Source organism: Pan troglodytes, chromosome Y (genome assembly GCF_028858775.2).
Source record: "Pan troglodytes isolate AG18354 chromosome Y, NHGRI_mPanTro3-v2.0_pri, whole genome shotgun sequence".
Taxonomy (NCBI): Eukaryota; Metazoa; Chordata; class Mammalia; order Primates; family Hominidae; genus Pan; species Pan troglodytes.
The window spans coordinates 11,913,318-11,927,896 of record NC_072422.2 but is presented as its reverse complement, the minus strand read 5'-3'; positions in this window follow the sequence as shown (position 1 = coordinate 11,927,896).

Below are 14,579 nucleotides of genomic sequence, written 5' to 3'. Positions count from 1 at the left end.
AGTTTCATCATGTAGAAATGTTAGATGGTGTGGAAACAACAATGGATGAGTAGTTAATAATTTTATTAGCAGATGTGGCTTGTGAGTATTGGTCATTATTGTCCTTACAGTTGAAGTACGATGACGGTTTTTCCTATCATTTTTCATGGTTATAGTCCATGTGAGAATAATGCAATATGCTTTATTTTTAATAAGTATTCCCTTGGTTATAGGTTTTGTAGGTTTTTCTTCAAAACTTTCTCCTATTTATGGAGGCCCAGGGATAATTATTAGTGATGCTGTGGGTTGTGGTATTGTGTTGATTTTTTGTGGGTTTTTCATGGGGTCAATAGTCTTTTTTATTTATTTAGGTGATATGATGGTTGTTTTTGGTTATACTGTGGCTATTGCTATTAAGGAATATCCTGAAATGAGAGTCAACTATTGACATTTCAGGGGCTTTATTATTAGAATTATTAGGAAAGTTGATGTTAGTTCAATGAATATTTGAGTACGATGGGGTAGTGGTCACAATTAATTGTAATAGCATAAAAAGTTAGATAATTATTGAGGGTGAGAGGTTGGGGTGGTGGCATGAGGATTCTGTGGGAGTGGATGCCTCACCCAGCAGATGTAGGCCTACTACCAAGGTTTTGAGAGTTTTTGGCATAAATGCCTACATATGGATGCACTATGACTTATCGCCAGATTAGAATCATAATGATGTGACCTTTCTGCCTGTACCCCGCCAAGAGGAAATATTATTACGTATCTCTTGGCCTGTAATCTAGGTGATTTGTCTCTCCTGCCTCTTCCCTCAGAGGATGTCGTGAAACATCATTTGACTTAACATCTAGGTCATGTGCCTCTCCTATCCTGCCTAGGTCCTGCTGACAAAATAAATTGTGACATACTACTGATTGCAAAAGCTAAATGATGTGACTCTTCTTCATATTCTAAACTCTGCCAAGAGAGGGGATTATTACATATTGAAAAGCACAGCACTTTGGTAGAGTGACTCTCCTTTTTTTCTTCTTCCCTGTTTATCATGGGCTTGGTGATATATTATTTGAGGCTGTACCCAGTTGATGTGACCCTTCTGACTAACACCAGCCTGCAAATGAGATTAAACCATATCACTGGCTCAGCACTGAGGTGATGTGATTCTCCTGCTTTGTCCCTGCTCACAGGTGAAATTGGGACATACACCTGGGTTAAACACACATGTACAATAAGTGTCATAACTGTACCCAGCCAGTAGAGATATTTTGACTATCATAGCCAGTCTCATGGCCATGGGTAAAGTTCTGGGTTTTTCACTTGTATAAGGTTCCCGAAGGATTATAGTCCTCAGATCTATCACATAAACTCTTAATGGTACATAGAGTGTCATAATAGAGACCAGGAACCAGGTGAGAATGTGACTCTTGTACGTACACCTAGATGACATGATTCCCATTCTCAAACTTGAATGAGGTAGTATATCTCACATAAAAAAAAAAAACAAACAGTTGAAGGTTGAAATAATTACTCTCTTACATGGATCAGATTCCCAAGAGCTTTGGTAATATTTAAACCATGATTTAGCACACCTGTTTTGTTGTAACTCCCCTACTGAAACACAATCTTCAAGTGGGATTGGAGCTCTTATATGTAAGTCTTGCCCATTGTTGAGATTGTGACTCCAGTACTTTGACGCAACTCACGGAAAGTTTTGACTCACATATACAAAACCAGGACTTGTGTGTGAAGTGAAACTTATTTCCAAATATTGTTGAGAGTGTAATTAAGACAGGTACCTTTGCCTAGCACATGAATTATTTGACTGTCTTTTCTATTCTCAGACCACAGATGAAATTGTGCCATATGTGGGACAAGCATCTAATCAATATATAACACCTTCCTTGGCTCTGCCTATAAAGGACACTTTTACATATCACTGGGATTATTGCCCAGGTGATGTGAATAATGTGCCTGAGACTGGCCTACAAAAAGAATTGTGTCTTATATTTAGTTCCATCATGTAAGTTATGTGACTCCCTTCTACTGCCTAGGCCCTGCACTTACATTGCATTGTGACACATAACTGGGCACTTTACCCAGGAGATGTGATTCTAGTTTTTGGGTTCTGTCAACAGGAAGCATTGCAGCATATCACTTGGGTCAACAAGGTGATTTCTTTTTTTTTTTTTTTTTTTGCTTTTGCTTTTCTGACAGGACCCTGCCAACAGAGAATACTGGAATATTTCTGGCCATCATTTAGGTGATGTGGCTTCTCTGCCTGTTTCATAACCACAGAAGGAATTGTAACATACACCTAGGTATGGCTTACAGGCATGATAATGAGGCTCATATGTGGACTCAGCCAATAGAGGATATTTTGACTCTTATAACTAGGTTTAGGGATGTGTGATGTTCAGGATCTGCTTCTAGTAAAAAGATCAAAGAAGATTATGACACTCACACCTATTTTACAAAGGGCTCAGCACATGGGTAAAATTGTGAGTCTTGTATGCAAACCCTGCTGACAGGACTCTCCTCATCTCACATGGATGAAACAAACTGTCATAAATAAAAACAGCACATGTGTGGTATTGTAAATCTCATCTTTCAAATTTTCTGACGTTGTGATTCTGGTATAAATCTTTGCCAAACACCTGTGTAATTTGACTCCCCAGTTTTCTTCCAGCCCATATATGGGATTTTGATATCTAGCTAGGCCAACCTCAAGGTGATGTGACTCATATGCCTGGGCCCTTCTCTCAGTATGTATTGTGACATATCACTAAATCTAGCAACCAGGTGATGTTACATTCTTGCCTGTGCCATGCCCACCAAAGTTATTGTGACATATTTCTGTGTCCTCCTCATAGGTGATGTAACTTTCTTCTCTTGAATGAACCATATGCAAATGAATAACAATGGCATATTTCTAGGCCAGGCACACAGGTGAGGGTAGTTGTAGGCCAGAGCCATGCCCAAAGGAGGGCATTGTGACATATCTCTGGTCCTATCACCTATGTAACGTGGCTCTCAGATTCTGCTTGGGCCTTGTCAACCTGTAGAGTGACATATTTTTAGGCTAGGAACAGAAGTGATGGTACTTTTTTGCCAGGGCAATGCTCCATAGTGGACATTGTGACATATCTCTAGGCCTTTCACCTTGGTGAAGCGACTCCTTCCATGGGCCCTACTCAGATGGAGCATTGTGGCATAAGCAGAGAGCCTGTATCAAGGTGATGTTACTGTTTTGGTTGGGTGCTATTCTAAAAGAGCCTTGTGACTTATCTGAGGACCCAGAACTTGAGTGATTTGGCCCTTCTGCTTGATTTCTGCCCACATATTACATGGTGAAATATTCCTAGGGAAGCATCTAGGTGATATGACTCTCCTCATCTGCCTGAGGCTTGCCTACTGAGGAGATAGGGACATATCTCTGTGCCCATGACCTAAGTGACATGACTCTCTTTTCCTGCCTGTGCCTTTAAAAGGGGATTGGACAATATTGCTGAGCCCAGCAATTAGGTAATATCACAGTAGTCTTTTTTGTAAACCATAGTCACAGGGGAAATTTTGACCTGTTGCACCCAGATGATGTTACTCTTCTGCCAGAGACTTGAATGGAAAGGGAATTATACTGGTAGGCCCAGCAACCTGATTATGCTACTGTTCTGCCTGTGCCAGAGTCACAGAAAGTATTTTTGCATAATTTCACATATCAAAAATAGGTCTTTTGGCTCTCATACTTTTGCTAAGATATTCCACATGTGGAATTGTGTGATATTGCTGGGTCCAGCACCCAGTTAAAGTGACCTGTGTATCTAGGTTCTGCATAGAGACAGCATTGTGACTTGTTAGTTGCCACATCACCTAAGTGATGTTATTATTTTTTCTAATTTTTTGTATACAAATGGGATTATGACATATACCGGGATTCAGTTCACAGGCATGATGGCCAGACTTACATTGGGATTCAGTCAATGGAAGATATTTCACCTCTCATCGCTAGGCTTAGAGCAATAGGAAAAATCCTGGGTTACATTCTTGTACAAATCTCACAGAAGTTTAAAACACTACCTCATATTGTATAAACTTTTTAGGTGGTACACTGTGTTTCATAACGTGGCCCAGCAAAAATTTAAGATTATGACTCCCAAAAACATACTCAGGTGAAAATAAATGTTGTCACATCGCACATTTACAAAGCCCACTGTTGATGTACTGAATCTAACAAAAGAAAACAGTACAAAGGTGGAATTTTGACTCTCATGTGTGGATCTGGTCACAGGTCTGATTGTGACTCATGTATGGAGCCAGCACTCAGGCATAAAAATGGGTCTTATTCCTTAACTCAGCCTAAATATGAGACTTTGACTATCATACATGGTTTTAAGGCAATGTCTAACATTGTGAGTCCATATGAGCTTGTGGGCCTCAGAGTAGTTTGCAACACTCATGCTTGCCATAAAAATTTCTCGGATGTTGAAAGGGTGTCATACAATGCCCCAGAACACATGTGACATTATGACTCTCATATGCATGCCAAGCTAACAGTTAAAGGTGTCACCCTCAAAGATGAGGAGATTGTGGCATATCACTTGGCCTAGTACCCAGGTGTTAAACTTTTACTTAAATCATTCCCTATGTGTGCATTGTGACATATTGTTGGGTCAGAATCATAATAATGTGACTCATGCCTTGGCCCTGCCAACAAGGGATATGACCACATATCTATAAGCCTATCAGCTAGGTCATTTGTCTATTTTGCCTGTGATTTGCCCAAAAGTAGCATTGTGATGTTGGTGGGCATAGCGTCTAGGAAATGTGACTCTCCTGTCCTGCCTAGGTCCTGCCCGTAAACTAATTGTGACATACTGGTGAGTGCAAAACCTAGTTAATGCAACTCTCCCTTTTATTATGGATTCCTCCAAAAAAGGGGATTACTACATATCGCTGAGCCCAGCACCAAGGTGGTGTGACTCTCCCCTTTTTCTTCAAACTATGTCTACAGGGAACATGGTGCCATATTACTTGAGGCTGTACCCAGGTGATGTGACACTTCTAACTTGGTCCTGGCTGCAAAGAAGATAATAATGTATCCTGAGCTCAGAACCCAGGGGGTGAGACCCTCCTGCCTTGTTTCTGCCTACAGGTGAAATTGTGACATATAGCTGGGTTCAACTCACATGCACTAATATAACAATCATACTTCGGCCCAGAAGGGGGAGATATTTTGGCTCTCATAGTCAGTCTTATGGCAATAAGTAAAGTAATGGGTCATTTAATTGTATGAATTTCATAGAGGATTATGACACTCAGGTATACCATATAAAGCCAGAGTGATACAAAGAGTGTTATAACAGGGAACAACAACCAGGTGCAGTTGTGACTCTTGGATGCACACCCAGCTGACCCCATTTTTATTCTCTCAAAAGAACAGGTACAATTAGGGTACTAAATCTCACACAGAGGTGCACTCAAAGGCCAGACATGGTGACTAATGCCTATTATTCCAGCACTTTGTGATATAAACCTAAGGCAAGCACCTGTGTGATTTCACTCTTCAGACTGGATCTAGCCTACAAATGGGATTTTGATATCTACCTGGGTCAACATTGAAATGATGTGACTTTTCTGCCTGTATCTTGCTTAGTAAGAATAGTGACATCACTAGATCCAGCACTTAGGTGAGGTTACATTCTTGCCTGCACCATGCCCACAGACATCCTTGTGACATACCACTGTGTCCATCAATCAGAAGACATAACTCTCCTCTCTGGAATGGGTCCTGCACACAGGGCAGAACAGAGACATATTTCTAGGCCAGGCACACAATATTCTTTTGCAAGTGCCATGCTCAAAAAAGGGCATTTTGACATATCATGGAACCTATCATGTAGGTGATATGGCTCTTCCTCTTGGGACCTACATATTGCTAGGCCAGGCACAAAGGCGATGGCACCCTTATCAGGGTCATGCTTTAAGGAGGGCTTTGCAACATATCTCTGGCCTAGCTGATGTGACTTCCTGCTTGGTTCTGCCACATAGATCATTGTGACATAAGGGTGAAACTTGCATCTAGGTGATGTAAGTCTCTTGTCTGGGTCCTTCTCTAAGGGTGACTTAAGAATATCTCAGGACACAGGACCAAATGATTTGGCTTTTCTATCTGGTTGTTCCAACATATTAAATTGTGACATATTCCTAAAGAAGCATCTAGGTTATATGACTGTCTTTTTCTGCCTGAGCCATGCCTACTGGTTGCATTAGGCCATATCTCGGAGAGCACAACTTAAGTGATATGACTTATTCTTTCTGGGCCTTTACAACGGGAATATTGTGACACATTGATGAGCCTAGCACTTAGGTAATATGACTCACATCGTCTTGCTGAACAAGGCCCACAAACAGAACTTTTGACATATTTCAGGGCCCAGCACCTGGATGATGTTACTCTTCTGCCTAGGACATGTATAAAGAGAAAATTATGGCATATTGTTTGGCCTACCTGCTAATGATGTGACTCTCCTTTCTGTACCAGAGCCACAGAAGGTATTTTGACATATCTTTGTCCCATTCTGTAAGTGCTTTGGCTCTCATCACATTGCTGGGATTCTTCCACATGTGGTTGTATCAAATTTCTGGCTCAAGCTGTCAGTTAATTTGAGCCTAATTTTTAGGCTCTGCCTAGAGAAGACATTGTGGTATATTGCTTGGCAGAGCATCTAAGTGATGTTAACCCTCTGCCTAGTTTTTTGCCCACAAATGGGATTGTGACATACACCTTGCTTCAGTTCAAAACATAATGATCAAGCTTATATTGGGAATCAGCCAACAGAAGATATTTTGCCTCTCACCACTAGGATTATGTCAATAGGTAAGGTTCTTCATTGCAAATGTGTACAAAGTTCACGTAAGTTGACAACAGTTATTCACATAATACAAACTTCTTGGGTGGGACAGAGATATTTATAACAGGATGCAGCCAAAAGTTAAGATTGTGACCCCAACAAGCCCCCTGTTGAGGTCCTGAGTCTAACAACTGAATAAAGCACAAAGTTGGAATTGTGCCTTTCAGAAGTGAATCTGGCCACAGGTGGGATGGTGACCCATTCTGGACCAAGCTCATGGCATAATGATGGTCTCATCCCTGAAGCCAGCCTATGGGAGAGATGTTGACTGTCATACCTGGGTTTAGGGCAATATGTGAGATCATGAGTCCATATAAGCATGAAGAACTCAGAGTTTTGAAACCCTCATGCGTGTTGTAGAAAATTCTCAGATGTAGTAGAGAGTGTCACACAATGGGCAGCACACACGTGAGACTGTGACACTTATATTCACAACTAACAATGATGTCACTCTTAAAGATGAAGCTATTGTGTCATATCTCTTGATCTAGTACCCCAGTGTTCAGTCTTTTTTGTTTAAATTCCTTTCTATAAGAGCATTATGGGTCAAAATCATGATAATATGTGTCTTCTGCCTGGGCCCTGGAAACAGGGGCTATTTTCACATATCTTCATTGTAACACACGATTGAGTGCAAAACTTAGGTGACATGCTTCTCTTCTTTGTCCTGAACTCTGCCGAGAAAGAATTATTAAATATTGCTAAGTGCAGCAACCAGGTGATGTAATTCTCTTTTTTTTTTTTTTTTTCCTTTAACCCATCTACGTTGGGCATGGTGATCTATTACTTTAGGCTGTCCCTGCCTACTGGGGACATTGGGATACATCTCTGAGCCCATGGCATACATGAAATGGCTCTTTTCTTCTGCCTGGTCTTTGCACTGGGGGAATTGTGACATATATCTGAGCCTAGCACTCAGGTTATTTGACTCTCATTTTTTTCTCAAACCGTGCCCACAAACACAAATTTTGACTTATTGCAGAGCCCAGCACTGAGATAATGATACTCTTTTGCCTGGTTCCAGCATATAGAGAGAATTATGGCATATTGCTGGGCTCAGCACCTGGATAATGTGACTGTCATGCCTGTGCCAGAGCCACAGAAGGTATTTTGACATATTCTATGCCCATTATGTAGGTGTTTTGACTCTCATCCCTTGGCTGTTTTGTTTGTTTGTTTGTTTGCTTGTTTTGTTTGTTTGTTTTTCACATGTTGGATGGTTCATGTTGCTGAATCTAACACCCATTTAATGTGACTCTAATTCCTATAATCTGCCTAGAGTGGGTATTCTGACATGATGCTTAACACAACTCCTAAGTGATGTTACCCTTCTACCTATTTTTTTGCCCACAGATGGAAATATGACATATACCTTAATTAGTTCACAGGCATAATTGTCAAACCTGTACTGAAATTCAGCAAATAGGAGATATGTTGCCTTTCATCACTAGGCTTAGTGGAATAGATAATGTCCTGAGTTGCATATTTGTACCATGCTTACAAAACTTTACAATACTAATTCATAATATATAAACTCCTTGGGTTGTACAGAGGCTTTCATGACAGGCAGCAGCAAAAAGTTTTGATTGGGACTCTCAATTACACTCCCAGATGAAAGCAAATATTCTTCCCATCCCACATGACCTAAGCACATTATTCAAGTCCTGAGTCTAAAAAGTGAATAAAATATAAACCTGTAATTGTGACATTCATATGTGGATCTGGCCACAGATGAGATTGTGACTCACTTCTGAATTCAGCTCACAGGAATAATAATGAGTACTATTCCCGAAAAGAGCCTACAGAAGAGATGTTGACTATTATGCCTGTGTTTAGGGCAATAGCCAACATTGTGAATGCATACAAGCATGTAGGTCTCAGAGTGGTCTGCAACACTCATGCATGCTGTATAAAGCCTTTAAATGTTGCATAGTGTCATACAATGGCCCAGGAATCATGGGAGATTGTGACTCTCATATACAAACCAAGCTCACAGTTAATGGTGTCACCATCAAAGACAAGGAAATTTGTCATATTCCTAGGCCTAATACCCAGGTGTTGAGAATTTTTGACTTAAATTCCTTCCCATGGGTACATTGTGACATATCGTTGGGTTACAGTAATAATAATGTGACTCTTCTGCCTGGACCCTACCAACAGGGGATATTATCACTTATTTCTGGCCCTGTAAGCTAGAAGATTTATCTCTGCTGCCTGTTCTGTGCCCTCAAAGGACATTGTGAAATATTGTTTGACTTAACTCCTAGGTAACGTGACTCTCTTCTCCTGCCTGGGTCCTGATAACTAAGGAAATTGTGACATATTGATTATTGAAAAATCTAGGTGATGTGACTCTCCTTCTTATTCTAGACTTACCCAAAAGAGAGGTTTATTACATATTGCGGAGCCCAGTAAATAGGCTGAGTGGCTCTTCTCTCTTTCTTCTTCCCTTTCTATAGTGGGCTTGGTAACATACTATTTGAAGCTGCACCCAGGTGTTGTGATTCTTCTGACTAGAACCAGCCTCAAAATTAGATTATACTGTATCACTGGCTCAGCTCCCAGATGATGTGCTTCTCTTGCCTTGCCCCTGCTCACAGGTGAACTTGTGACATATTTCTGGTTTAAGCAAACATGCACAATAATAACTCTCATACCTGGACTCAGCCAGCAGTTTTATTTTTACTGCCATAGTCACTCACTCTCACTGTCATGGGTAAAGTCCTGTGTTTTTCACTTGTATAAAGTTCACTAATGATTATAACACTCAGGTGTATCATAAAAAGCATTGATGATAAAAAGAGTGTCATAACAGACACCAGCAGTGAGGTGAGAATGAGACTCCTGTATGCACACCCAGCTGAAACGATTGTCATTCTCACACATGAACATGGCCTGGGAATGAGTTATTAAATCTAACATATATAAAGCAGTCAAAGATTGAAATAATTACTTTCATACATGGATCAGATTCAGAGGTGGTTTGGTAACGTTTGAACCATAATTCAGCACAGCTGTGGTGCTGTGACTTCCCTGTGGGAACAAAATCTTACAGTCAGATTGAGGTTTTTATACATGTATCTTGCCAGTTGTTGAGACTGACTCCTATACTTCAACCCAACTCATAGAAAGAGTTGACTCACATACACAAAACCACACAACTCGTGTGGAATGTGAAACTTATTTTTGAACTTTCTGAGAGTGTGTTTGAGTCAGGTAACTTTGCCCAGGACATGAATAATTTGACCGTCTTTTCTAGGCCCAGACAACAGATGAAATTGTGCCATATGAGGAACAAGCACCTAAGCAATATATAGCAACTTCCTTGGCTCTGCCAACAAAGGACACTTTCATATATCACTGGGACCATTACCAAGGTGGTGTGAATTATCATCCTGAAACCTGCCTACAAAGAGAATTGTGTCTTATATGTAGGTCCTTCACATAAGTGAAGTGACTCCCTTCTAGTTCTTTGGCCCTGCACTTACAGTGCACTTTGACATGTAACTGTGCACTTCACCTGGGTGATGTGATTCTCTATTTTGAGTTTTGTCCACAGGAAGCATTGTAGCGTATCACACGGATTAGCATCTAGGTGATTTTTGTTTTGTTTTGTTTTTTGCTTTTGGCTGTGCCCTCACCACAGGGAGATGATGATATGTTGCTGGGCTTAGTAACAACATGAGGTCACTCTCCAGCCTTGCTACTGCATAAAGGGGTCATTGTGACATATACCTAGGCCAATTGCCTAGGTGAAATGAACCTCCTCTTTTGCCAAAGTCCTGCTTACACTGGGAGTTTTGATGTAACTGAAACCAGCATCCAGATTATGTGACTCTTTTGCAAGGGTCCTGCACACTAGGAGGATTGTATTGTTTCTCTGGACCCACAAACCCTATGGTGATGTAACCTTTCATTTGTTCTCTCTGGACACAGGTGTTATTGTGTCATATGTGAGACCACAGCAGAAGCCAAATAACAATTCATATGCCTGAAGCCAGGGTATGTGCAGGATGGTGAGCCTTATTCTGAAATTTTTCCATAAATGTAATTGTGACATTTACCTTTGCACAGCTCCTGAATGATTTAATAATTTTGTCTAGGTATAGCCCACAAATGAGATTTTGACAAACGCCTATGCCAAGCACCTTTGTGATTTGACTCTGTCATCTTAACAATGTCCTCAGGAAGGATTGGAACGTACATCTGGACCAATTGTCTAGGTTACGTGACCCTCCAAACCTGCTTGTACCCTGCTTATTTTAGTAATTGTACCATTTCTAAAAACTGCATCCAAATGGTATGACTTTCTTGCCTGGGCATTATCAACAGGAACATTGTGACATATTTTTGTGTCCATCATTTAGGTGATATGACTCTCCTCCTCTGCCTGGACACTGCCCACAAAGGACATTGTGCCACAGAGCTGGAATTAGCACACAAGCTATGTGTCTACAAAGGGAATATAGAAATATTCCTGTCCCAGCATTTAGGTAATGTGGCTGTTCTGCCTTCTTCATAACAACAGAGGACATTGTGACATATACCTAGGCATGGCTCACAGGAATGATAATGAGTCTCATATTGGAATAAAGCCAATAGAGGCTATTTTGACTCTTATAACTAGGTTTATGAAAGTGTGAGATGTCATGGATTACCTCCTGGTTCGAAGGTCATAAAAGATTACAACACTGACACTTATTTTACAAAGTCTTCTGGTTATAAAGACAGAGTCAAATCAGGGCTCAGCACAGAGATGAAATTGTGAGTCTTTTATACAAACCCAAATGACAGTCAAGACTGTCATAATATTACATGGATGAAGCCAACAGTCAGACATGAAAAGAGGACATGTATAGTGTTGCAAATTTCATGTGTGAAATTTCTGACAGTGTGACTGTCATATAAATCTTTGTGAAGCACCTTTGTAATTTGACTCTTCAGACTTGTTCCAGTCCATATGTGGGAATGTGATATATACCTAGACGAACCTTGAGGCGATGTGACACTCCCGCCTGGGCTCTTCTCTCAGTAAGGATTCTGATGTATTACTGGATCTAACACCCAAGTGATCTTACATTCTTGCCTGCACCATGAGCAAAAAATTGTTGTGACATATTTTTGTGTCCACCTCATAGGAGATGTAACTCTCTTCTCTGGAATGGATTCTGTACAAAGGGAGGATAGTGACATAATGTAAGGCCAGGCACACAGGTGAGGGTATTTTTTCCCATAGCCGTGACCAATGGAGGACATTATGACATATCTCTGGGCCTATCACTTAGGTTATGCGGCTTTCCTGTTTTTTCCCTGCCAACCGGGAGAGTGACATATTTCTAGGCCAGGAACACAGGTAAGGGTACTCTTGCCAGGGCTATGCTTCATAATGGACATTGTGATAGGTCTCAGGGCCTATCACCTAGGTGAAGTGACTCCCTCCTTAAGCCCTACACGTATTGTAGGCTTAAGCACGGAAACCGCACCAGGGTGATGTAACTGTATTTGCCTGGGTGCTGTTCTAAAAGAGCCTTGTGACATATCTCATGACCCAGCAACCAAGTGATGTGGCTCTTTTGCCTGATTTCTGCCCACATGTTATATTGTGACATATTCCTAGGGAAGCACCTAGCTGATATGACTCTCCTTGTCTGCCTGAGCAGCTTAGGTCTGCTGAGCCTAGCTTAGTTTATGTGACTCTACTCTTTTTTTCTGAATTATGCCCACAAATGAAAATTTTGACCTACTGCACCCAGATGATGTTACTGTTCTGCCAGAGTCCTGTATAAAGAGGGAATTTTTACATACTGGTGGGAGCAGCATCCTGACGATGCTACTGGTTGGCCTGTGCCAGAGCCACAGAGAGTATTTTGACATAGCTTCAGCCCATTCTGTAGGTGTTTGGCTCTCATCCCTTGGCTAAGTTTTTCACATGTGGAACTGTGTTATATTAATCAGTCCAGCACCCAGTTAATGTGACTCTCCTTCCTAGGTTTTACTGAGTGAGGGCATTGTGACATGTTGCTTGCCACATCACCTAAGCTATTTTATTCTTTGTTCTAAGTTTTTGCTCACAAATGGGATTATGCCATATACCTTGCTTCAGTTCACATGCATGATGGTCAAACTTATATTGAGATTCAGCTAATAGAAGGTATTTTGCCCCTTGTCACTAGGCTAATGGAATAGGTAAAATCCTGGATTGCATTTTTGTAGAAGGCTCACAGAAATTTACAACGCTCATTCTTATTCTACAAACTGCTTGGGTGGTACAGAGAGTTTCATAACAAGGCCCCACAAAAAATTATAACTGTCTTCCTCAATGACACACCCAGTTAAGAGTAAAAGTTACAGGAATCCCACATTTACAAAGCTCATTGTTGAAGTACTGAGTTTTACTAGGGAAAACAGAACAAAGATGGAATTTTGACACTTATATGTGGATCTGGCCACAGGTGTGATAGTGACTGATTTTTGAACATTATCATGTATCCTGAGGTTACAGGCATAGGGTGGCTCACTCCTGTAATCCCAGCACTTTGGGAGGCCAAAGTGGGCAGAGCATGAGGTCAAAATAATGAGATGATCCTGGCTAATATGGTGAAAACCTCGCTCTACTAAAAATACAAAAAGTTAGTCGAGCATGTTGGCAGGCACCTGTAATTCCAGCTACTTGGGAGGCTGAGGCAGGGGAGTCACTTGAACCTGGAAAGTGGAGGTTGTAGTGAGTGGAGATTGCGCCACTGTGCCACTGTTCTCCCGCCTGAGTGACAGAGTGAGACTCCCTCTTAAAAAAAAAAAAACAAAAAGTCTCACTCTGGAACTCAGCCTAAATGAGAGAAATTGACTATCATATCTCAGTTTAAGGCAATATATAACATTGTGAGTACATATGAGCCTGTGAGTCACAGTGTAGTTTGCAACTCTCATCCATGATGTATAAAGCCCTCAGATGCTGTAGAGGGTTTCATACAATGGCCCAGCATGCATGTGACATTGTGACTCGTATACACACTAAGTTCACAGTTAGAATTGTCAGCCTCTAAAATGAAGAGATTGTGTCATATCACTGGGCCAACTATCAAGGTGTTAAAACTTTTGCTTAAATTGTTACCCATGTGTGCATTTTTACATATTATTGGGTCAGAATTATAAGAATGCGACTCTTCTTCCTGGGTCCTGCCAACGAGGGATATTATAACACATCTCTGAGCCTATTAGCTAGGTGATTTTTCTATTTTGTCTGTGTTTTGCCCCCCAAGGAACATTGTGACATCTCTGGAAGTAGCATCTAGAAAATGTGACTCTCCTCTCCAGCCAGATACTGCCAACTAAGGGAATTGTGACATACCACTGAGGGCAAAACCTAGGTAATGCAACTCACTTCTTTATTCTGGAGTTGGCCAAAAGAGGGGATTATTTCATATTGCTAAGCCCAACACCTAGGTGATGTGATTCTCCTGGTTTTCTTCAACCTTTTCTACCATGGACATGGTGCCACATTACTTGAGTCTGTCCCCAGATGATGTTAGCCTTCTGACTTGGCCATGCATCCAAAGAAGATTATAAAGTATCCTGAGCACCGAATCCAGGTGACAAGACTCTCCTGCCTTGTTTCTGCCCTCAGGTGAAATTGAGTAGGCTAGAGCACTGTCACCTTTAGTGGTTAGCTCATGCAGTCTTCAGAGGAAT